This window comes from Lepidochelys kempii, chromosome 5 (genome assembly GCF_965140285.1).
Source record: "Lepidochelys kempii isolate rLepKem1 chromosome 5, rLepKem1.hap1, whole genome shotgun sequence".
NCBI lineage: Eukaryota > Metazoa > Chordata > Testudines > Cheloniidae > Lepidochelys > Lepidochelys kempii.
The window spans coordinates 113,685,369-113,712,035 of NC_136384.1; the positions used below are offsets into that span (position 1 = coordinate 113,685,369).

The following is a 26,667-nucleotide window of genomic DNA, read 5'->3' on the forward strand; positions in this document are numbered from 1 at the left end:
AATGTGCTTTGATCCAGTCCAGTTTCTAAGATTTGTAAACCCAGATGAGTCTGATAAAATGACTCAAATCTCATAATTAAACTAAATCAAAGGGTACATTGAAATACAGATCTGATACAGTGTGAACTCAGAATAACTAATTAAAGACCTGATTATTTTTAATGATTCTGTGAAAAGGTGTTCTGTGAAAAGGTGTAGTTCATCTGTTAATTAAATTGGGAGATCTGAACCAACATCTCCCCACTTATCTACTGCTCAATGTCACTCTCTTTTCCAAGAACCATGGAAATTTCCAGGAGAACTGGAGGTGTTCCCACTATTTTTTACTTTTTTTTTAATTCGAACAATTACAGAGAGCACCTCCAACTTTGTTTTTTAATTTTTTGAATCTTAACACAGACTAGAATAAACCAGAAGATAGTGCATCAAAACTAGGAGTGGTCTGAAACTGTGCTCTCTGAAGCTGGCTGGTGGTTTGGGCTCCAATTCAGCTAAGCACTTAAGCACATGCTTAAAGTTAAGTACATGCTTCTACCCTTTGCTAAATTTGGATCCTTAGTTTTGGCTCTACTTATTTCCAGCTGCTACATTTCATTAAAAGACAGATAAAGCATAGCTCATACTTTCTTAATTTTACTTCTCAGTGTAAACAATTTCTACAATTGCCACAGCAATGAGATGTGACAGCAACTGCGGGAGAAGTGATCAACTGATGGCAAATGGAAGGGAGGCAACCAAAAGACAATTTAAATTAAGATGTAACCCACGCTATGAAAAGAATTTGAGAACCCTTACTCTCACTTATTGGCTGTAATTCAGATAATTTAGAAGTTCTTTTAAAAAACTGAAAATATTAAATATACCTTTCTGGTTGCAAAATTAGGAGTAATTTATGGGAAAATGTTAAACTATGTCTACTGTGTAGTAATGTTATTAAAGCCATTTGAGATCCTCAGATGAAAAGGTCTACATGGGCACAATCCTGCATTTCCCATGAGCATCGTGGTTTTTCATGGGATGTAACTCCATGCAGGCACAAGGATCTACTCAGGTACAGCAGCTTGTAGAATGGTGGTCTATAACAAAACTCCAGCTGAAGTCTGTGAGGACTACAGGATCAGGTCTTCTGAGTGCAAGGTATAATTATGAATAATAAAAGAATATGATAAATGAGATACATATACATTCTCATAAAATCATCTTTTTAAATTGTGCACAATCCTATTTTTAGAATAGTCTTTATAGCATTTCCTCAAACTGCCCAAATTAGTTAAAACAGAACCACGTTCCTTTCTTAAAACAATATTAACTTCCAGGTTTTAATTCACCATGAGCCTGCATCACTGTGTACAATTTAGCACATTTTCCAATTTTTTTTTGCATTAGTAGCATTATATAAAATAATTCTAACAAACCTTATTTGCCTTTTGTCACAGGACCAGAAGTTGACTGACAGGAAAGAGAAGTTCATTGGCAGATCAGGTTTGAACATCAAAATCTCCATCTTGGGGTGGTGTTTATTATAGGGGGGGCTTGGTTCATCCAAGGAGTAATCGGTTAATCCTTGGTTAATCCAAGGACATCGGTTTGGTGCTTGTCTGTAACTGCTTTGCTACGAAGCAGTTTTCCAAAAAGTAAATGCAAAAAATAAAAACAAAAAATACAAAGTATCCAGTACAGCTCCTGTGTTTCCCCAGGGTTCCTTGCCTTGGTGTTTTATCAACACAGCCCCCTTGTCCGTCTCTCTGCGGTAGCCTTGTCCACATTAAGATTTTTTTTTTTAAATTCCCCACCACTGCTAACAGCATTTTAGCTGAAGTGTTCTTAGGAACAGTATAACGTTTTTTCAAAAAGTTCCCTACCGTAGGGAAGGGTCCCTTTCCTACAAGGCTTGAGTGTGACACACGTTGAAAGTGAGTTTCAGGAGAGTCTCTTCCTTGGGACTCCATTGGACTGGGGCATGGCATAGTTTCAGAGAATGGCAAGAGAACTTTACATCCCAAGAAAGCCTTAGGCAGCCAAATAATCCCACTGATTTAAATGGGACTACCTGTATGAGGAAGGTGAGGCATATTTGTTGGAATTAATGGAATATAATAACAATACCTAGCTCTTTTACTTAGTGCTTTTCATCAGTAGATATCAAAGCACTTTACAAAGGAAGTCAGTATTTTTATTCCCGCTTTACTGACGGGGCATCTGGAGGTGAAGTGACTTGCCCAAGGCTACCCAGCAAGCCAGTGACTGAGTCAGAAATAGAACCCAGGTCTCCTGAGTCCCAGCCCACTGCTCCAACAGAATATGTAGTGGAGTCTTCATAGAATGAAGCCATTTTTTTCCAGAAAACTTAGTTTTTGTAACTGGAATTGCAATTTGCAATGCATTGAAACAATTTTGGCACTCTCATTCTGTGTCTATCACTCTATGTCTGAGCTCATTGTGGCTACATCTAGACTTGGAGGTGGCGATGTGGTTCCCAGCTCCAGCAGATATACTATGCTAGCTCTCCTCAAGCTAGCGTGCTAAAAATAGTAGTGTAGCCACAATAGCACAGGAAGCCATGAGCAGCAACAGCACAGGCTAGCTGCCCCAAGTGCAAACCTGCCTGGACCCCGTGGGTATGTGGTGGCTGAGCTACCATGGACATACTACTATTTGTAACCTGCCAGCTTGATTGAGAGCTAACATGGATATGTCTACGCAAGCTAGGAATCACACCCCCAGTTCCAAGTGTTGAGGTTAGCCTATAAGTAAATTCCAGGCCTGGCCTTAAACTTTTGCCATGCTTGCAAAATAATTTGCCACCCAAACCCCCTGCTTCTCCTTCCCAACTACTACTACAGTTAGTAATTTCAGTCCTGCCCCAGCCTCCTACTTGGGTATGGGGCTCAACTACTTATGCTGAAGCCTATGCATGTTTATCAACATTTTGAAAAGTTTTGCAGGAGATGATATTTGAATATGGTGGAGGTCTGAGGGTTGCTTGGTCCCCATCCCTGCAGGATTCTGTGTGGTTCTGGTGAGCTTTAGGCCTTGTAGCAGTTTGCAGATATTAACTATTTACTAGTCACAGTCTCTCTGTGGGGTAGGTCAGTATTATTCACCTCATTTCATTAATGTAGACAGCGTTTAAGGTCCAGATTTTAAAACTTGGATGTATAGAACGTATACTTGGCTGCTGAAAACCCCAAGAAGCTGTTTTGGCAACTGAGAATAGGTGTATGGTGGCACCTCAGCCACACCCCCTACCAACAGTCACATTGGGGCTAGTCCCTTGTGGACAGATCTACCAGCTTTTCAGCCCCTTTATACTTTTGAAGCCACACAAGGGGACACTAAGATCAATATTTGGGCCCATAATTTCTGTGTCTCAAGTCCCCTTATCACAGGGGTGACGTGAAGATAAATTAATTGATTGTTGTGAGGTCCTTTCATAGTATTGGGATGGGGAATGCATAATAGTATAAATAGATAAAAAAGAAGAATGATGAGTGAAGAATTCCATACTATAAAGCATTTTGATTGGCAACAGTTCACTGAGATTTTTATCCCATAATGACAGGTTTCAGAGTAACAGCTGTGTTAGTCTGTGTTCGCAAAAAGAAAAGGAGTACTTGTGGCACCTTAGAGACTAACCAATTTATTTGAGCATAAGCTTTCGTGAGTTACAGCTCACTTCATCGGACATCCGACGAAGTGAGCTGTAACTCATGAAAGCTTATGCTCAAATAAATTGGTTAGTCTCTAAGGTGCCACAAGTCCTCCTTTTCTTTATCCCATAATGCTTAATCATAGTAGTCACTGAAAAGCCTCTCTCAGCTATTTTCTGATTGCCCTATGAAGACCTACGTCAAACCATTTCACCTTCTGTATGAACAATGTTGTGCTTTTAAGTAGTATTGGAGAACCAAAATTACTAGATGTGACCTGACCTAACTTGTTCTTCTATTGTAGCTCAAGATTAAAGCATTTTTTCACCACCACACTTTTAAAAAAAAACAACTAATCCTCTATCCAGCTGACTCATAACAGCTGTTAAATAACTGGATATTTAGCTAAAGATTAACTGACCTATACATCTAAACATGTGATATAATAACCAACCCCTTTCTGCATATCATGCTGTTTCTGTCATCATTTGAATTTTTGTGCTGACTTCAGCTTCTGCATCCACTTGAATAGATTTAATGTAATTGTTAATAATGATGGGAGCCATTGCGTTGGCATTATGGAGGTGGACACTTACGGTATAGGAGTATGTGGAGGAATGGAAGGGGAAAGTGGAAAGGCTGACACAATTATTCAGAAGACTGGTCGCTGTTTGCTACTGAGTACTTAAGTTCTGATGGAGCAGTTCCATGTGGAAATAGCTTATATATACACACATGCACACATCTAGCTGTTCCACTGCCATGATTTCACTTGTTTTCTGTATACCTCTTGCCACTTATTGAAAATATTTGTTTTAATAAGGATTTGCTTCCCCATAGCCCTTCTTTTCTTCCTGTGTTATCCTGCAGTGGAGTCAGAATCCTATTTATGATGTCACAGTTGTTTCCATTGCAACACACTGTGCTATATTAAACACAGGACAATGGGCCCTGGTCCTAGAACTGCTGACTCCATGGGAGATTCATAATAATAGTAATTATTAATGCTTTTCATCCCTAGATCTCAGTGTTTTGCAAAGGTGGGTAAGCATTAATATTATCGTCATTTTGCAGAAGGCACAGAAATTAAATGACTTGCCTAAGGTCACCCATGGTAGAAGATAGCCCAAACCTCCTGAGTCCCAGTCCTCCCATCACAACTGGCCCTTGTGCCTTTCTTCTTGATCAAGGTGAAGACAGGCTATGAGCATTAAAGCCCTTATTCAAACATAAGTCTCTAAAAGCTCAGCCAGGAGAATAAAACATTTTACTGGCAAACTAACTTATTTGTGCTATAAATGTTCTCTTGGTTCAAGTTTGCACTGGTTTGGATGCCCTTGAAATAAAGTTTTTGTAGTGTTAAAAAAAAATCCTCTCTCTCGTAGGAATTAATTCCAGGAAACCTGAAATAATTCCAGGTGAACAAATTCCCAGGTGGGTTTAAAGACTTTAAACATAATGTCATTTTTAAAGATTAAGGCCACAATCCTCTAAACATGTATTTATGTGCGTAATTTTAAGCTTGTGAATAGTTCCATTGATACGGGGCTATTCACTAGTTTAAAGTTAATCAAATGAGTAGGTTTGCAGGACTGGGGCCTAAATCTTAATCAAAAGTTTAAGGGCCCAATCCTGCTCCCACTGAAGTTGGTGGAAGCGGACCAGTATTTTGCACAAAATCTGGCTTGTTTGTTTTTTCAGTTCACTGTTGTATTTAATCTCAGGAGAACTGTTTTCGGCAAACCCTAAAGGACTCATACAGCTACATCATGGCAGAAAGTATTAATTTGGGTCTTTGCTAGGGAAAGAGTTGCAGTGTATAGGACAGATCTACACTTAAAACGCTGCAGCTGCGCTGCTGTAGCACTTCAGTAAAGATGTTACAACACCGAAAGGGGAGCTAATCCACCTCTGCAAGAGGCGGTAGTTATGTCAACAGGAGAAGCCCTCCCGTCTACATAGCGCTGTCTACACCAGCAGTTAGGTCGGTATAACTGTGTTGTTCAGGGGTGTGGATTTTTCACACCCCTGAGCAACGTATTTATACCCATGTAAGTTTATATGTAGAACTGGCCCAAGTTAACCTTGATGTATTTTCCTAGTGTAGATGCACCCTTACACTTTGAAACATAAGCTTGTCTGGTCAAATGTCACAACAGGGCTCAGATGCAGAACTGATGCTGCAGTGCAGTACGAGGAAGATGCAGTACTTTAGATATAATTAGAAGTGCAATACCTTATGCAATACCCGGTGGCTGTTCAAACTGAAATGATAGTTCTCATTGCACTTTCTGAAGTGATAGGGATAACCCCCCCATGCGCTGCCAAGTATTTCCTCTCTGAACAGATCAGCATGCATAGCCAAGGCTCACCTCATGATATCACCTTAGGGTGACCAGACAGCAAATGTGAAAAATCGGGACACGGAGTGTGGGGGGGTAATAGGAGCCTATATAAGAAAAAGAGCCAAGAATCGGGACTGTCCCTATAAAATCAGGGCATCTGGTCACTCCATATCAGCTCCATTTGTCTACACTCATTGCACTACTGGTATCTCATTCCTTTATGACATACTCTGAGATCCCTAGTAAAATGTATAAACAAAGTTCTGTTCAAAATACGTTTTACAACCAACCACGCATCCAGAGGGGTCATAAATACAGATCTGTAAAAAGGAATTTTGCAACCCATTAGTGCCTCACATTGATACTATCTATAATAGCTGCAGCGACATCACAGATACCTACACTTCTAAAAAACCTGTTGTGGTCTCTGATGTCAGTAATCTGTGTCTAAAGATTGGGACTGTGCACTCAGGGGGAAAAGGAAGTTTCTTCCCACTCCTTACCCTCCACCCATTTGCTCTTGGCGAGGGTATCAGATTCCCAGCCCCTACTCTCAGAGCCACGCAAGGTTCCTGTGCATGGGCTTGCTCTCCCTTTTTCCCCTTATTTAAGACCAGGGCAAAGATAAAGCCTAAAATTTAGAACAAGCATCCCCAAAGTCTGGGGAGGGAGGAGCTGGCTCTAGTCTTTCAGATCAAAGCCATCTCTAATTGTAATTATTTGTTTTCCAGTAAAGATTTGCAGCAGATGCATGTAATCTGTATGCTTCGTGACAAAACAAAACACAGTAACAACAGCTAGGAAACTGCTTACGTGTCCATTGACCTGTGTAATCTGATTATGCATATACACTAATTGTAATGCAGATGTAAAGCATATAGCTTGCACATCAAAGCAGAGAGCTTAAAATCATAGCCAGTGGTGTTCTTTGCTAAAATAGTGGCTTCTTTGAAAGAAGCAGTAAATGTGAATGAGTGGTGTAAAGGGGAAGAGGGAAGGTAGGAGCCTGAGAAGGGGGGCTTGCAATGGAGGGTACATTGGAATTCCAAACTCCACTCACATTTTTAGTAGAATATGTAATTTCTGATGCATGCTACAGCCCTCTTCTTCTAGTATGCTGGTGTTATACAGCTCTCTGAGACAGGAGGAGGGCTGGTAAGGAACTAGACTTTGTTTTCTAGCTCAAGTCACATGGCTATTGTTAGAATTGGAGAGATCGTTAATAAAAGAAGGGTTATTATTATTTTTTAAAATTACCATCCATGTGCCATGTACAATCAAAACTGGATTTTCACAGGGATAAAGTGGGGAGCTTTGCCAATTTTCATCTTTCTTTCCCAGACATGGAAGCCCAGGAGTTATCCAAAAAGATTTGCAAGATTTTTTGATGTTCTCAGTACTTGCTGAACTACATTTGATCATACTTTCCTAGAACCTTCACCCTTGGCCAAAGATCCCATCTGGAAAACGTCAGCCAGAAAGGTAAAAGTTTGAGAAAGTCATAATAAACCCCGATTGAAAAATGGGGTTTTTATAATGGAAATGCTTAGGTACCTTCGCTATAATTGTTACTATATTTTCCAGCTGTTACATGCGCTGTACATATTACATGGTGATAAGTATATATCTATCTCTATAGCAATAGACATGTAAATCTACTATGAACACGGGATAGGATTTAGGTGGTTCCAGGTTATTAAACTTGATTTGACTGATAAATGCAATTACTGATGCTTTTATATTATATATGAACTGCAGCAGCAATAACTATCAAAGAAATCATCAATATTGCTTAGAACAAGTAAGACGCTTCAAATACTAGCAAAGAGACAATACATATATTTGAATTTAACTAAGACTTGGGGCATGCTGTGACAATTCTAGTAAGACATGCAATAACTCACTTGCATGCCATAGGTCCAAAATGGCATCCTTCATGCTGTGTGACCTCCCACATACAGTACATGTGAGGTCATGCTGTACACAAAATGGTGTCTCCCAAGGGGGCTAGACAGAATTGTCCCATGGTATGCCAGTTGAATAACACACAGCTAGTCAGGCATGCAGGACGTACAATGCATGCCTTGCATATACAGACAGCACGTCACTGCTAAAATGAGAGGTTATAGCATGAGCTTTTAACAATACTGTCAGCATTTTGGAGAGACTTACCTATTTGAATTTTGGAAACTTGTCACAACTTATTTGCAAGCCATTAGCTGTTCTATGCTAAAAGTGTCTTTTATGCAAATCAATAAAATCTTGTTTGTTGTTTTCAATACCTTGGCCCAGACGCTCAGATGGTGCACTCTTCAGCCACTTTGTGCTGCTCTGGCAGTGCTAAACATTAATAAACCTGGTGGATCTGGCAAACTAGGGATTCCTTGGAGGAAATGAAGTATGGCCATGGTAGCGCTATGTTCTACAATGCCTGGCTATTGGAACAGCCCCTTGGGAACCCTGGGCAGCCAACATAAAGTAAAGCAGTCCTGAGATTGCTCTGCTTTACATTTGGCATTGGCACTTGATGGTGTCCAGTTTGCAAATTAATTCCAGTTCTGCAGTTTCGTGTTGGAGTCTCTTTTTGAAGTTTTTTTGTTGAAGAATTGCCACTTTTAGGTCTGTTATTGAGTGACCAGGGAGATTGAAGTGTTCTCCTACTGGTTTTTGTATGTTATAATTCCTGATGTCAGATTTACATCCATTTATTCTTTTGCACAGAGAATGTCTGTCCGGTTTGGCCAATGTACATGGCAGAGGAGCATTGCTGGCACATGATGGCCAGCACATCTATATATCTACCAATTTGATATATACCATCATGTGCCAGCAATGCCCCTCTGCCACCATCAAATTAGGCCTGAATAAAGACTGGAAGTGGTTGGGTCATTACAAAACCTAATTTCCCCCATACTAATTTCCCCCTACTGTTACTCAGACCTTCTTGTCAACTGTTCGAAATGGGCCACTCTCATTACCACTTCAAAAGTAATTTTTCCTCCCTTGGTATCCTACTGTTAATTTAATTGTCTCATTAGACTGACCTCCTACTTGGTAAGGCAACTCCCATCTGTTCATGTGCTGTGTATTTATACCTGCTACTGTATTTTCCACTCCATGCATCTGATGAAGAGGGTTATAGCCCACAAAAGCTTATGCCCAAATAAATTTTTAGTCTCTAAGGTGCCACAAGGACTCTTCATTGTTTAGACTAATGAAAGTGTGAGTAAGGCATTGTCCCATATCTTCCAAATGAAACAGTAATTATAACCAAAATGTATGTTAAAGAAATCTGTCTGGCAGGAATAGACATAATTGCCAGCTACAGATGGCTTAGAACTTAATTTTTTGCAGGCAGTATGCTGCTTTGTTTTATACTTCCCAGATTTCTTTGTACTCATTTTAATCTGTCCTTAACTCTGGGTAAAAATTCTTCATGTGAGAATATCTACTGTCATGGCATCTGGCATATATAATAATTGAAAATGTAGAATGAAATTTTCATCCTAATTTCTCTATTGTTTTCATCCTAATTTCTCTATTGCAGTAAAAGCCTTTAACATGCAGTGAATCCCAAATGAAAAAGTAGTCAAATATGTTTTTTTTTTAAATCTACACTTGTCAAGGAAATTGCATCTTTTTCTATCAGATGCAGCCATCACCACTGTTTGCCATGTTTTGTCACCTCCATACGGAATTAATTACTGCAGTGTTCTTCCCCAGGGCTACAGCACCTGTGCACTGAGTGGTCTTTCTTGTATGGAGCCCATCATGCCTGTGATTTCTAGCACGTACTGGTTCCCAGTCTGTTTCTGTCTCTGACTGGTTCCCAGTCTGTGAAATTCAAATGTTGTTCAATCAAGCCATCTATGGTTCTGGTCTTGGCTATTTTGGTTTAGCCCTCCACTCGTGTTCTGTCTCAACAGTTGGAGTCTGGGGTTTTGAGGTAGAAGCCCTTCAATTCTAAATATCTTGGGGCAGGTGGCAGAACCTTCTCATTGAAGGGCCCTTGACTCTGGAATTTGCTCTCCACATTGGTGTGAAGGAGCCTGAGTCTACTGCCCTGCAGGATATGCTGCAGGGCCCGTATAACTACAAGGGCTATGGCCTGAGGTGGTCATTTGGCTCAGTCTTCCTCAACCCTCAATGTCAGCTAGAAGATTTAACAGTTTACTGAGTTAGTGTAGTCTTTTAATTGGGTACATTTACCTAAAGGCTGTGATGGGCTCTCTTCGTGAAGCACACCAGTACAAAACACATCACTCCGTAGTACAGTAAAGGGCATTTCAGCAGAGCACACATCCCAGTGTTTCTGATCCCCATAGTGCTCCCATGCTTTGGAGCAGAGACTTGAAATTTAGCAGGTGGCCTTTTGTGGCAGGGAGATACCTTTCGCCATCCCTGTGAAAATCCAACCAAATTTGGCCAAATTATAAGCTTTTCAAAAAAAGCAGTTTGTACATGCTCAGTAGAGACTTGCTAGAGCTTAGCAGTTAAATTCCCCAAAGAGTCCGTGAGAACTGAGCATGATCCAGGCCAGGGGGCCGACCAGGACTTTCCCCTACAACTGTAGCTGCAGGCTGGATGGTGACCAGGCAAAGGAACTGCAAACAGGGAGACTGTCTCTTCTCAGCTCCTATTGCTTTCCCTGCTAATACTCAGGCAGCTTGGAGGAGGAAGCTGCCTGAATGAAATGCAGAGGGGACAATAGTTGGTCTGGGGGGGAAGGGGAGAAGGAAGTAGATTGGGACAAGGAACCTGGGGGAGGTAAGAGGGAGACTGGGACTGGAGGTTGGTGTGGGGGCAGGGAACTGGGACTGAGAGATGTGCGGGAGTGGCTGAGGGGTCTGGGAGATAGCTAAGAAGAGATTAAAACTGGAAATGAGGGTGCGAAATGGATGGGGGTGGAGACTGAGATAGAATGAGAAGCCAAGGGGAGATGGGGAAACCACTGGTGTCGGGGGAGGGGAGACAGAGCTGATGAGCCAGGATATGTGGGGAGAACTGGCTGGGTAAGCAGACTGGGACTTGGATGAGGAGCCAGGAGATAAAGAGACAGAATTGGGGCAGGGACAGGTTGAAGGGGATTGAGAAGAAGGTAAAGTCGTGGGGGAACTGACAGAAGGGTCCATGATCACTAGAGAACACTCCCCTCCAGAGCCTGGAATGGAAACCATGATTCCTGAGTCAAACCATTCCTCAGCTGTCAGCAAATATCTGGGAAATCCAATGGCAAAATGTGTCTCATCCACTTCTAGTACCAGACCACATAGAGGATGACAACCTACTACTGCTATCAGTTACTTTGTTAGTTCAGGTGGCAAAGGTCTTTGCAATGGATCTAAAGATTTTGCTGATGAACCATTTGGTTGTCAATATGATCCCACCTGATGGAATTTGGGTGTTTAGTTTGCTTTTTTTAAAACCTATGAAATTACAACAAAACAAAACTATATTAAAAAGAACACGGTTAAGGTTCTAAAATCAGGCACTCAGAAGTTAGGAAGTGCCAGAATTAAGGTCGCCTGTGCAATCTTAATTCAACCCCTTTGTGTGTGTGCATTGATAGTCTTAAATTATATGCCATAGGATGGGTACTGCTCATGTAATGAGCAGCTATTCAGTGTTTTGTTTTCTCCTCATTGTTCTATGTATTGCCCTAGGCCTTATTTACTGTGCACTATTCAACTCTACTCTGAAGACAAAATTAATCATGAGCTTTTCTACAACACTCATCATTACAGTATCTGAGTGTGTCACAAACATTAGTTCATTTTCCCAATACCCCTGTGAAATGAGGGGATATTATTACCCCCCATTTTATAGAGGGGGAACTCCTGCCTAGAGAGATTAAGGTCAAAAGCATCCACTAATTTTGAGTGCCCGTGCGGAGACACCAGAGGTCTCCAGTCAGGCACCCAGATTTTTTAGAGTATTTAGCATTAAAGAGCATTTTATATGTTAGAGCAGAGCTCCCACAGGTTTCAGTTGCAGTTGTGAGCGCTCAGCCCTTCAGCAAATCAGACCCCAGGGTCTCCAGTCAGGCACTCAGAATATGAGGAAGTTAGGCCTAGATCCTCAGAGGTACTTAGGTACCTAAACCCCAGCCGTAGGCCCTTCTTAGTATATGCGCAATGTGCCTTAGGTGGCACATGACCAGGATTCATCACCAAATTTGGTCCATGGTTGAGCATTAGTTTCCCCAGCCTGGGCTGACGGGGAGTGCAACATGAACACTGATCCATGTCCCCCTCCTTAGGCACTTACGTCTCACTTGGGTGCTTAAATCCCAGTTTTGGTTCCACTGCGATCCCCAAAACTCCCACCAAGCCCAGTAGGCACATACGCTTACTTGGCAGGGTAAAAGTTCCCTTGGAACCTAACTTTCAGCCTATGAGCATGCACACTGCTGCCTCCCTCTAGGCAGCCGACCACCTATCTCCTACCTAAGCCCCACAGCAATTCTCAAACTGGGAAATATAGATGTACAGCTGCCTAAATTGCGTGTGGGGCTTGATCCAGTCAGCATGCTCAGAAGCTGCCTACTGGATTGGGTCCCATTCAAAATCTGGCAGGCCGAAGAAGAGGTGCCTCCCTTATAGCTTTTAGTCCCAGGGTTACAGCACTTGCCTGAGATGTGGGAGACCTGGGTACAATACCCACCCCCACCCCACTTTGCCAGATTTGAGCAGAGGTCTCCCACCTCTCAGAAGAGTGCTTGAACCACTGAGCTATGAGATATTCTGTTGTGGGGGCTCTCTCCACTTGTCCTATTTAAGCTGTTCCACTGTGGATAAAATAAAGAGTGACTGGAGCAGGGGATCTGGACCCAGAGTCTTCCACTCCCAGGGACAACACTGCAATCCACAAAGCTGAATTAGGTGCCTTTATGGACCACAATGTTGCTTCTCTGATTTTCTGGAAACCTAATGTTAGGTGCCATGATGCTCAGCATTGCAACATCTAAGTCCCTTAGTGGATTTTACCTGGCCGTAGTAACCATCCGTGAAAAGTTTTTGGTTTAAGTGACTCACCCCACATTGCGTAGGAACTCTGTGGCATAGGCAGGATGAGAATGCAGTTCTCCAGGGCAGCATTCAGCTGCCTCAACCATGAAGACTGTCCTTTCTCTTCCTGTCTCACTCACTACACCCCTTCCAACAGATGAGGCTACATTGCAGAAATCTGATTTATCCCCAGAGCACTTCCATCCTATGCACTGAATACAACTTTGTGGAAAAAATAGTCTGTAGCGTAGACCAGGCCTTAGACATCTCGGAAAGGAAGCGTTCACAAAGGTTCATAACTTCCAGTTGAGGAATGTGTCCCCCACATCCCAGAATGCACATACAAAGCCTTTGAAAATCACAACTTAAACAAAGAGCTTGTGGTAAATCAATGTGTTATGTACTGGAATATACATGTATACATGCGCAGGTTTATAATACAGTGTGAAAAAAATCCATTGTGTGACTACCACTATCTCTAGAAAATAAAGTAATTTTTTCACATTCATAAAAAAAAATACACACGATACAGGATGTAGAAAATTTAGTGCAACATAATTTTTTCACTTCCTAAAAATGCAGCTGCCATTAAAAAGTTGTTAGGCTCTCAGATCCTGCATTATAAATAGATACCTAGAATTATTAGGTTCATGCTAGTCTATAACCAGCTGTTTTGCCCACATACGCATCTTAAAACTTGACTGGCAAAAAAAGTTTCATGTCTAAGATGATCCTTTTCATTGAACAATTGTTCTAAAATAGCAATAATAACCTGTTTGTCTTTACTGATCATGTAATAATCAGCTAGAGAGTTGAATACTTTTGGTGTTTTGCTATATCTTCACACTCCTTAGACGGACATAAGTATCTGACTGGAGAGAGCCTCCAAACAGGTTGCCGTTTCTTAAATATTGAACAAGGATCTGTTTCCCTGAAATTATTTTTTAAAATGTCAGGGAAGCATTTCTGTTGGTCTTGGCTTAAATAAGAGTTTGTTTTTTTTTAAAAAAAAAATAGTAAATGATGAGCCAAATTGATCCAACTGTTCTTTTAAGGAAATACTGGAATTTTTATTTCTCATGCTCTTGGCAATTGGAAACAAGCAAAAACTTATAATTTTCTTGTACTTTTATTAATAGATTATTTTATGCTTAATTTCCCACATGGTTAATTGTACAAACTTTTATCAGTGAATATTGATCAGCCACCCAGCAATCTAAATAGCAGCCACTTGTTCCATTTGGCATAATGTTGCTTTTAAGTGACTACAAGGACAGTATTTTCAAATGGGGTATCAGACTGATTTCTTAAGACCAGTCAGAGAAAAGACAGCTGTGTGTATAACAAAAAACAGTTCCCCAGGTGCAGAAGGGCCGGTCAAATCTTGTTGGGTAAGCTCCTTTGCTGAAAAGCTGCCAAATAGATATCTGCTTTTGTAAAAGACAGAGTACACCTGGATCATTCTCACACTGGTCTGCATGGTTTTATAGAGAAAAGTAACTTACCAAAACTTCCAATTAAATAATATGAAGCTTGTGACACAAATTGACAAAAGACAGGAAATATGTAGTTCAACTTAACACTCCGGGCCCAACTGGTGTAGGTCCCCTGATTTCTTGTATTAGGCCATATGTCCATAACTCACCATGTTGTGAGCATGAAAAAGCACAGTGACATAAATTACATGCAAGATGAAGGTCAGCTTTAAATCTGAATTTCCTGGCTTTTCTATGTTCATTTCAGAAGCCCAAACAAAAGCCTTATGAAAGGTGAGTCTGGTGGGTTAGGAAAACAGACTTAGGCAGGGATTGAGGGGAGGGGAAAACACTCACAAGCTAGGGAACAATACAGAAACAATAGATGAGAGGGTGAGAAGAAGAACATAGGAGAAAAAAGAGCAAAGGAATGAGGAAGAAAGGGCATAAGATGTGTAGCGAGAGAATAATGAGAGAGGCTGCCCTTCTGAAGCCAAGAGATACATGCGCTTTTTCAAGTCACTCTTTTTTTTTTTTTTTTCCCCCTGTACAAAGGTTAGAGCTGCATCTTTAGATGGTGGTTTAAAACAGCTAAAAGTAAGAAATGAGAATTAAGGTTGAAACTCTAGCTGTGACTGGTGCCTTGAACCTTGTTTAGCCATTTGTACCTGTGCAAAGCAGATGTCAAATGCTTCCACTGGGGGAAATGAGTGGAGAATTCTGATTGGGAGTGTTTTACATTGACTTGACACAAGAGGATCTGATCCAGCAACACACTTAAGCACTGGTTTAACTTCAAGCAAATGAATATTCCTTTGACTACTGGGGGACTACACATGCTTAAGTGCTTTGCTGATCAGAGCCTACATAATTAAAGTGCAAGGCAATAGAGAATAAGCAAGTCCATCCTTACAATCCTCCAATTACAAGACCCTATAGAAGCATTAAGTATAAATTATGTTATTTATACACACACACATCCCACTTCTACTTAGGTACCTCCTAGGGAATTTTTTTAAGGATAATAGAATAGTGGGTGATCATACATGACCATACAGGTCCCAAGGCATCTCGATTTTTGTTTTGTCTCCTAATTTTCTTATTTTGTCCCAGGGCAGTAGAGCAGATAAGCAATGGATTACTGTAAATACTACAGCAGAAAAACATTTTCTGGTGGTGTTTGGGGATAATTTGCATTTTTATTTTCCTGTTATTGAATTTCAGCAAGGAAATACAATTTCTCTAATAGAAGAATAGCAACTAAAGACACACAATAGGCACAAACAAGCATAAATCTGTATGTGGTAGCTGGACATTCTAGTCTTTTTTCAGTAGTTATCATCTTGCTATGTTTCATATATATGTATAAAAACATTAAAAGAACATTAAAGTTACAAACACTTAAAGTGAAGAAATGACCACATTAAATTGTGGTCAGATTTGCAGAAATGCTTCGGGTTGGCCTTGCTCTGCTCCCATTGAAGTCAATAGGTGTTTGCTGAGTGCTTTTGAAATTCCTCTCTAGAATTTTTTTAAAGAGATCTGTGTGTGATCATCCCATCCACCCATCCCCTTTTGCCACCCACTTCATAACAACAGTAGACAAAGAGCCAGGTCATTAGCTTGTGCATCATAGGGCAGGATTTTGCCCTACAAATCTGCCCACACATCAACTTTTAATTCTTATGTTAGTTGGCCACCTTTTTTTTTTTTTTCACCCACTCAAATTTCCTTCCAAAAACTGATGAGTCATTGGGCATGCAGTCTATCCCACTATGATAGACCTCACATGATAGTACACCTCACCTATGTACCTGCAGAAAAATGGCCTTTTAGGAAACACACTAAAGGGAAGATTTGTTTGTACTTTCTAAATGAGGTGGAGAGAGCTTATGAAAAAAAAAAACCCTAGGTCTTTTTCCTTTCAGCAAATAATAGATTTTTTCCCCCTTAAGAATGTCAGAATCTCTTTGCCCAGTGATTTTGCCTTTCAGTTCTTGGCTAAATCCATGAATTATGGTGTATCCTGTTCTAGCCATGCCAAAAAATGCTATTTATCTGCCATAATCTCACAAACTGTACTTCTCTTTCTGTGCCACAAAATCAAACCACAGACCTGGTGCAGAGACCCCGAGTGTACTCACAACATGCATCCACAATACAGTGTTTCCTTTAGTTCTGTGGTTTTCTTTATGACTGGGACTACAAGATATATAAAGCTCCTTTCTGGCTGCAGGCTTTTTACACATATAATAGCTCTTGACAGAAAGCTGCAGCTTGTTAAACCCAAATGATTTTGATTATGCATGTTAGTAACAAGACAAACCAGTTGTACAGAATTCCCTGGCCTGCAAATATTGTAGTCTATAGAGAAAAAAATTAAACAGATCATACTGCAATCAAGAATGTTCCTGAACAAATTTAGTCTCATTAAACTAGAGAACAGAAAGTGATCATTTTTAAGAGAAATGGCTGTTGCTCAGTGTTAACTTATAGAACCTGCTAAACACTTCACTTTAAATGTGTTTTTACACACTATCCCCATTCTAGTCACAGAGCCACTGATTAAACTTGGAGAAGGTCAGAGGTATGTGTTACTTTCTCTCTAGTTCCAGATATTGTCTGAAAATTCTCTTAAATCTATAAGACTTAAACATGTTGTGATAGTCTGTACTCTTATGTTCACCCTTTTTACAAGACTATGATAAGTTTTGTACAAAGTATGCCTTGTGAAGTACCATTTGAAAGATCACAATCTGCTGAACATTATTGTCCTGGTAAAATATGTGAGGCAATACTGTATGTAAAGTTATAAAATTCTGCTGTATAAGACTTGTTCCAAGTCTAGGGAAACAGTTTCAAACCAGTTCCCCAGAGACAGAAGGTTAGCCATCACCTCAGCTAGATGTCAGCATAATCAAAATGGACTGTCACCAGATTAAGCAGTCATTTTTTGGCAGGAAAAAGGGTCTGAGCGAGAAATTGACATGTTGGCAAAGAAATAGCTGGAAGTTCCCATTTCCCAGACCTGCTGTCTCCTGAATCCCAACTGGAAATGATTCTCAAAGAGGAGGAAAAGATATAAAAATGAAGAACAGAGGACACAAATCACCTTTCTCCCCTCATCTCTACTCACAGCATCAACACTTGAAAGACAAAGGAATCATCACTGAGCTGGGGGAGGTGTCCTGGCTCAGAGGAATCCAACCAGACTGCTGTAATCATATGGTGAGAGAAACTTTTTTGCTTTAAATTCACTCAGCTTGTTAAGTTAGGTATAAGTTTGTGTTTTACCTTTTATTTCTTTTTAACCAATTCTGACTTTTATGCCTCATTATTTGTAATTACTTACAATCTATCTTTCTGTAGTTAATAAACTTGTTTTATTGTTTTATCTTAACAAGTATGTGTTTGGATTGAAGTGTTTAGGAAACTTCATTTGAGATAACAGGATTTGTGAATATCATATTCTATTAATGAAATGAGGGACTTTCTATGCTTGTATTGTCCAGGAGGGTAGTGGGCAGTACAAGGTGCACATTTCTGACACTGGGAAGTTGTGGTGTCACTCTGTACTATAATTCAGGAGTGGCTTTTATAACTCAGCTGGGAGTAATTTACATGCTAGAGGCCATGTATGAGCAGACCAGGAGTGGTTACTCTCACAGTGAAGCTGTGTAAAAGGCACCCCATGTTGGAGAGTTGAGGGGACACAGCTGTTCAGTGGTCCAAATTGTGCACTGGATAATGTTATGCATGAACTTAGTGCTTTCCTGGGTCAAAGTTAACAAATTTTATAACAAAGTTAATTAACAGAGCTCTACACTGGGGGTTTCAGCTGTTACTTTAGTTGCATCAGGGTAAGCCCATGTAAAAGCACTGTGAATTATAATTTGCACCTATGCAATTAAACTCTGCTTGAAACTAGCGTAAACTATACAGGTATAAATTGCAGTGTGGTCCAGTAGACTGGGCATTGGACTGGGAGTCAGGAGATGTGGGTTCTATTCCCATATATTTCACTAAGCTGCTGAGTGACCTTAGGCAAATTGCTTTGCTCTATGCCTCAGTGTCCCCTCCCATGCTTTGTTTATTTAGATTATAAACTCTTTGGGGCCTTAATTATGTATACGAAACCTAGTGCCAGGGGGCCCTGATCTAGGTTTGAGTCTGTAGCCACTATCATAATATAAATAAAAATAGCAGTTTTGCCTATCTACACTCAGGGTTTGTAATAATAACAGATGAAGGGCCAAACCATCACTTTTTGGGTAAATTGGCCTCAAATATTTTCAGAGAGAAGTTTGATTATTAAACTGAAAGTGTCTCTCTAATTATTGTGTTTCTCAAATTCAAATGATTACATTCATCTCCAGATTGGGGATTAGGAAGGAATAATAGCGCTCGTGACTTTCATGAGGTTGGAGGTTGGTCTTTCGCTTGAGCATTGAATAAGGATTGTCTTCTAGGATTTGGTGATCATGATTAGTTTCTGGTGCCTGTGTGGTACAGAACATTGGGACACACCTCACTTTTTTCCATCAATGGATACAGTGCAGACTATGCCCAAAGAAACTCCTGGGAAAGGCTATATGAACTTTCCTTCCTTGTCTTTGATGACATGACAGAATCTTTGACCAACTGCTACCAAAATCCACTTGTTTCTTTTTGTGGAAGGAGGCTGTCTGTACCAGAGACAATGCTCGAGGTATTTTAACAGTGCTCCTGATTGTGACTGTCAGAATTCCTCTGTGTTATTTAGCACATTTCTAATTTTGGCCCTAGCAACACCCTTTTCCGCATTATTTAGAACAAAAAGTATGAGTTGCTGCTTTTTTTATCTAGTCTAAATAAAATGTTGAGGATCAGGAAAGTATGTTCACCTGTGCAACCTGTCTTTGCAGAAAAGTTAGAAGTACAAGAGACTTGAGACTGCTTTTTTATTTTTTGTTTTCTTACAATACATGCTAAATAATATGCAGAATTGCCTGTCATAGACTAAATACAGACTAGTCAATAAAGTGGAAATAGCCAATAGTCTGACAACAGGCACCAGAGTCAAAATTAGCAAGGTAGCAAAATAGTCATTTTCTCTCGCAACTATTACAAATAAATAAATAAATCGTAAAATAAATTCATCTGTACATCCATATCTAACATTCTTCCAGAAGCCACCTTCAAGTCTTACATACCACTGGAGTCAGGTTCTCTGTATTTTTATAAGCCTTTTTAGCTTTGCAGATATATTTTTTACTTGTTTTTTGTGTAGAGGAAGGATAGTCCAGTGGTTAGGACTAACCTGGGATTTAAGAGACCTAAATTAAGTACCTATTCTGCCACAGACTGCTTATGTCACTTTTGGCAAATCACTTAGCCTTTTTGTGCCTCAGTTACTCGTTTATTAAATGAGGCTATAGCACTTCCCGACAACACAAGGGTGTTTTGAGGAAAAATACATTAAAAATACTATGTGGCTCTCAGATGCTATGGTAAGTATCTTAGGCAGATAGATTTGGTATCTATCTAACTTATTTGTTACAAGCATTTTCCCCCAAACCTTCTCATAGATAGTTACTAAGCTGGGGAGTTCGTGTTCATTTTTTATTTCCATGAAGGTAGAAACAAATTTGGTCTCCACTAGTTAGTTAACCAGCGTGTGTCAATACTATAAAGGAGCCAAGACATTAGCTAAAGTTGCAGATGCCTTTAAGTGCCTCTTTAGCTCATTTAAAATATTTTACAATAACAACTAAATGGTCCTTAAGCTGCATATCACGCTTTCACCTTCCTGTTCTAGACATCTGATTTCTCATATTGGAAGAGGCCAGTGTAAAGAAGGCAACAAAAATTTACCTTTCAGATAAAGTATATGGGCCCCATTCTGAAATCCTTATTAAGAGCTAGACTGTGACTTGCATGACATCCCCCCAGAAGGGAGTTAGAATCTCTAGAGGGTTCTAGGCACACAGGAGAAATTGGGGTACTGTGCCCACTCTGCAGCGAGCAGGCAGGGACAGGGAATAGGTGGAGTCTTGGCCCCAATCTCACTACTTGCTGGCCAGCAGAACTGCGTCAGCATGCAATAGGGGGTGGGGTAGCATGGGGGTGTAGTAATTATTAGCTGCTACAGGCCAGCAGGCAATTACCACCCCCTAGAGCAAGGAGGGGAGCTGGAGAGGCCAGGTGACTCAGAGGTGTCTCTGAGTCACAGTGCCGCTCAGGGCTACTCCTAGGTAGTTCAGCTTATGGATCACCTCTTTCTCAGGGCTATGCCTGAAGTCCCAATCTAGCCCTAAATCTTTGAACTCATACGGGAGTTCTATCTGAGTAGGGACGGAAAAGACTAATGGATTCTGAATATAGTAAAATTACTGCTACATGTTACTAATCTACATGTAAGCAGAGTCAGGATGAGCTTTACCCTGACATCTGGTGGTGAATTGTGGCAAGTTGTGGAAAAGAACTTCAGGGGCTGATCTTGTTTGCATAGGCACACCCACCCCGCTTAGCATGAGCCCACAGCAGCCCAAAGGGTCACTGTGGCTGCTGTGGGATCCCCAATTTCTCTATTATTGGGGCAGGAAGAATAAAGTGTTGTTACCCTGATTATGTGAATCTAGGACAGTGGAACTGTTTTATGACGGAGGGACTCGCCATCAACTAAGTAGCACTCGCTAGACAAGGGGCATGGGTTCCAAAACCCAGTGAATTGAGAGAGGCTAGAGATAGATATTGGTATCTGGGGCCCTTTTGAGGGTCTGAAACACCAGTTGTTCTGCCTTCTCTCTCTACTGTGGAATATCAGAGCTAATTTTGATTCCATTAGGACTCTAGTTATAGGCTGTTGAGCTGAATTCACATTGGGCCAATGGTACACCAGCACTGAGGCTTCCCCACTACAAGCTAAAATTACTAAGAGCTGAAATTGCTGAGTGGTGTGTTAAGTAGTGGGGGGTCCTGAAGATATATTGCTGAGCGGCTGGCAGAGCAGAGCCATTTGCGGGACGACTGGCAGAGCAGAGCCGTTTGCGGGACGACTGGCAGAGCGGAGCAGTTTGCGGGATGACTGGAGCGGCTTGCGGGATGGAGCAGAGCGGCTGGCGGAGCAGTTTGTGGGATGGCTGGAGTGGCTCACGGGACACCTGGCAGAGTGGAGCAGAGCAGTTGGCAGAGTGGCTCATGGTGAAGGCTGCAGTAGAACTCTACAGAGAGGTGGGGCAGTCGGCCTCGGACAACATAAGGTGCCCCTTAACACCCCCACTTTCACCCAGGCTGGGAGGTAAGACTCTGCAGATAAACTTTTGAACTCTGGGACGGCACTGACCAGAGATAGAGACTTTTGGGTTGTTGGACTTTTGGGACTTTCGGTTGCTGGACTCAAGAACCAAAGGGAAAGAACACGCCCCAATTTGCTGGGATGGGTCTTTGCTCATGGTTTGGTTTATGAACCCTAGTTGTGGTGTTTTCCCAATTTAATACTGATGTCGTTTACCTCCTGTTGTTAAAGATTTTCTGCTACACCAAGACTCTGTGCTTGTGAGAGGGGAAGTATTGCCTCTCTGAGGCACCCGGGAGTGTGTGTAAAATTTTCCCAGGTCACTGGGTGGGAGCTCGAGCCAGTTTTGCATTGTGTTGTTGAGAGGGAACCCCTATGTACTGAACCCAGCCCTTGCTGCTATCAGCTCAGCCTGGCAGAAGGGTTACATACAATAGAATCTCAAAGTTACAAACACCTCGGGAATGGAGGTTGTTTACAACTCTGAAATGTTCTAACTCTGAACAAAACCTTATTGTTATTTTTTCAAAAGTTTACAACTGAACATTGACTTAATACAGCTTTGAAACTTCACAGAAGAAAAATGTTGCTTTTATCCATCTTAATTTAAATGAAACAAGCACAGAAACAGTTTCCTTACCTCGTCAAATCTTTTTTTTTTAAACTTTCCCTTTGTTTGTTTTGGTCGTTTACGTTTAACACAGTACTGTACTCTATTTGCCTTCTTTTTTTTTCAGTCTCTGCTGTTGCCTGATTGTGTTCTTCTGGTTCCAAATGAGGTGTGTGGTTGATCGGTCAGTTTGTAATGTTGGTGTTCGTAACTCTGAGGTTCCACTGTAGTAACTTCTGTCAGAGTCCAATTAACCCCTTCACAAGAATACTAAAAACAAATCAATGGCAAAGTAACGTGAACTGCTCTAGCTCTTCCGCTTTTCATTTTTGCATAATGCGTGTAAAACTAAATCCGCCACACAAGTTACAACGAGCCATGGGAAGCACACGCATGTTGCAGGTCAGGCCTGAGGAAGCAGTGGCAGAGCTGTGTAGGGAGCGTGGCCACACTGTATCTGGCTCTAGTACATATTATAAGCACTTTTATGAACAGGTGGTGTGATGAATCCACATGCTGCTTGCACACAGATTCATTAGTTGGTAGCTAACCCATACACATGCAGCATCAGGGATAGACCCCAGGAGCTCTGGCTTTAGAAACACAGGACTCTACACTACTTTTACTTGAGCTGAGATCTCTCTCAGCTGATGCCACTAGAGGAAGGTCCCTTCTCTTGAGAAGCCACTGGAGAGAGAGGGAGACTTGATCACACTGAGCCAGTACATTTTATAGGGAAAGGAATGTTGAAGGTTGTACAATTAGCTAGTTACGTTGCGGATTTTTTGTCTGAAGCATCATGTATTGGCATCTTTGAGGGACAGGATTCTCGACCTGCTGGTCTGATCCAGTATAGCAAACACTATATTCTTATGTGCTGTGCCTAGTCTCAAATAACCATGATGCATTCATTCCTCTAAATATTGAGAAAAGCTTTAACAACTAGAGTAGAAAATCGGTGGAACAACTGCAAAACTCTTTTTGGCAAACCTTCTCCTAAGAAGCTAGTGGACAGAATCACCCCTGACTGTGGGCTCCAGTTTCTCAGTCCCACTGTCGCTGCTTGGGTTTGTGCTCAGATGGCACAAAGCAGCCATAACACCAGTTGGACTAGCTTTCTGAGGATTCCCCTTGTATACCTTGGATGAAGGGGAAGGGGGTGATTCGATTGTTTGTATACATCAGCAACCCTTGGTTGTCAAAACAGCCCCTTAGAGGCAGTTGCAACTGAGAATAATCCTAAATTATGCCTCAGGACCAACAACCCTAGAATCAAGGAGCCCTCCCTCCCTGGGCTACTCAAGCGTAATAAGGCCAGTCCTCAGGATCTGGCCCACAATTGAGATTTGATGCTTCCTAAGTTGTTGCTTAAATCTGTCTGAGAAAGAATTAGTGCAGGAAACTATGATGATTAATACATTAGAAGTTTGTAATAGTACAGATGATTTAGGAATACTTATATCACTTATTACAGTTTTGGGGAATGAGATATTTGGATCCACTATAGGTTCTTTCCAACCCCACTGATCTATGTAGGGGGACAGATACTTGAACAATTTAATGGTTAACAAAAATACATTTACATATATTTTTTTCTGTGCACATTGATCCATGGGGGTTTGACTGATTCAGGCTTGTACGTTGATCTGAAATACAAAGTGAAATATATTTCTGCCTCTGCACATTGTTAGGCAATGAGATAAAAAGCAGGCCAGGTCTCCGCTAGAAAAGGTGTCCCGGTATAGTTCTACCTCTAGAGCTACACTGGCAAACTCTACCAGTGTCGATGTGCTCATACTGGGTATCACGTATAACTAAGGCTGCCAGTCTGTCATGGAGGTCATGGAAGTCACGGACTCAGTGACTTTCCAGGACCTCCGTGACTTCTGCAGCCAGCTAGCATGACTGACCCCAGGGCCACCCGAGCAGCTCAGGTGGCCCCGGGTCCAGCTGCACTGCTCCCCCTCCCCTCAACAGCGGTGGTCCTGGGCTACCCCCTGCCAGCTGTGGCGCGGTGGTCCCAGGCCAGCAGGGCCGCCCCCCACCGGCAGTGGCGGCAGCGGTCCTGGGCCAGTAGGGCCACCCCCTGCCAGCAGCAGCCCCCGTGCTGCCCCTCCCTGAGCACCAGCGGGCACCCCGGAGCCCGCCCCCAGCACCAGCGGGTGCCCTGGAGCTGCCCCTCCAGAGCCCCCCAGAACAGCAAAGATTTAGTCGGGGGTATACAGTACAAGCCATGGACAGGTCACAGGGCCGTGAATTTTTGTTTATTGCCCAAGACACCCCCCTGAGCGACAAAAGTTTTAGCGCTGAAGGGCACCAGTATAGACAGCGCCTTCTCACCAGGAGCTGTGCTCCCGGCAATAAAGCTACCACCCCCAATTCGGGGCGGGTTATTTTATCACCGGGAGAGCTCTCCCCTGCGGATAAAGCGTGACCACACTGCCCACGTAATGCGCTGCCGCGGCTGCGCTGTAACATGGGCAGTGTAGACATCCCCTCAGACTGCTGAAGCATGTGGTGAGAGAGACTTTTGCTTTGAATCCACTTAGCTTGTTAAGTTAGATCTGAGTTGTGTTTTACTTTTGTTTTCTTGTAACCAATTCTGACTCTTATGACTCATTACTTGCAATCACTTAATGTTTCTTTCTGTAGTTAATAAACTTGTTTTATTGTGTTATCTAAATCAGGGTGCTTGGATTGAAGTGTTTGAGAAACTCCATTTGAGATAACAGGATTTGTGCATATCTTTTTCTATTAATAAACTGATATGAGCTTGTGTTGTCCACGAGAGAGCTGGGCAGGGCAAGATGAATATTTCTAAGAGAAAGTCTGGCACCAGGAGTTTTCTGGTGTTACTCTGCAGTGTAATTCAAGAGTGGCTGGCCATAGCACTCATACAGTATAGCTGGGGGTGACTTACATACTGGAGGCTGTGTGTGTGTGAGCAGACCAGGCGAGGTTGTTCTAGCAGCGAAGCCGTTTAAAAGGCACCCCTGGCTGGAGAACTGAGGGAACTCAGCTGTTCAACAGTCCAGATTGTACCCGGGGTAATATCACAGTGCTTCAGTGTGAAAGATGCTATATTATTACTTGTTCTTAATCAGACATAGTTACTATGGTGGCCAACACAAGAAAACATAATTCTCTCATTGTGTTTCAGTTTTCCCGCTACCTATCCGCGACTGGTGGAGTACAGGATCATTTCCAGTATATTTCCTTTCTGGCTTCCAGGCTACAAGCTATTAAGCTATTAGTAACATTTAGTGATCTTCTACATTAGTAGCTCTGTCTTAAGTGGGAGGGTGAGTTTTCCTCATCTTTATATCTTGACATATGAAATTTTGAGTGTGCTTCTTATCTCAGCCCCCTGAGAATTTGCCATGATAGTAGCATATCTGACCCATCCGATGGTCCAGGGACATCTACATCAAACACATCACTGGCCACCAACAGTACCAGGAGGTGTGAGCCGGAACGACATCGTGCATCAACTATGGGAAAGGGACCGAGAGACTTTTTCCATTGGACCATATGAACTGGAACCATAAACTCACTGAACATTAAATCTCACCAAATGAGGGTCAATCCATCCTCATCACCGTATCCACTCATTATACTCCACACCTGAACATAGCCATTATATGAACAATGGACCCCCATATCTCAATGTCTGTACTTTGACCCGTCAACCTTTTACCCCCAATCGGGGAGCTTGCAGATTATGTATTCCTTACGCCACCTGTTCCTAAACAGATCGTCGCACCCTTTGATAATCTGTACCTTATTCCCTGATAACCAGAAACTTCTACGCTTCAACTCTGCCTTTTTCTCTCTTTTTTAACATCATCTTAACAAAATTATTATATCTGAAAAGATATTTCAAATTGAATTTAAGCCTGACCCTGGTGCCTTATTCTGTGCAGTGCTGGGTGCCCTGACTTCCCATTGAGTCAATCAAATAGTCCAAGAAAATACTGGAGCTTCAGCTCCACGTTCTGAGAGTCGGAAGTTGAGAATGCTCAGCATCTTTCAGGCTTGAGCACGAGCCGTTGTTTCTAGTACACAGCTGAAGACAAGGAGTTAATAAGTACTTTATGTGCACAGGTTTGTTCATAATCGAATACACAATAAATCATGTGTATTTTCTTTTTTTCTCCCCTCTTTTCAATGCTACAAGAATATGTGGAGTCCGTTCTCCCTTTGGCACGTGCACCCAAGTCCCATCAGTCTCAGCATAAATTCTGCGTGAAGGGGAGAACAAACATCGAAAGTGTTTAAACAGTCCAAGGTAGGAGTCTCCGAAA

The 26,667-nt window shown here is 41.7% G+C and overlaps 1 long non-coding RNA gene across 1 annotated transcript; it reads left to right on the forward strand.

Moving 5' to 3' along the window:
* Positions 1-1,403: 1,403 nt before the first annotated feature.
* Positions 1,404-26,667, forward strand: LOC140912124 (uncharacterized). Its single transcript, XR_012159227.2, has 5 exons — positions 1,404-1,482; positions 7,337-7,477; positions 17,616-17,705; positions 25,524-25,665; positions 26,541-26,667. It is a non-coding gene; the product is annotated as an uncharacterized LOC140912124 (long non-coding RNA).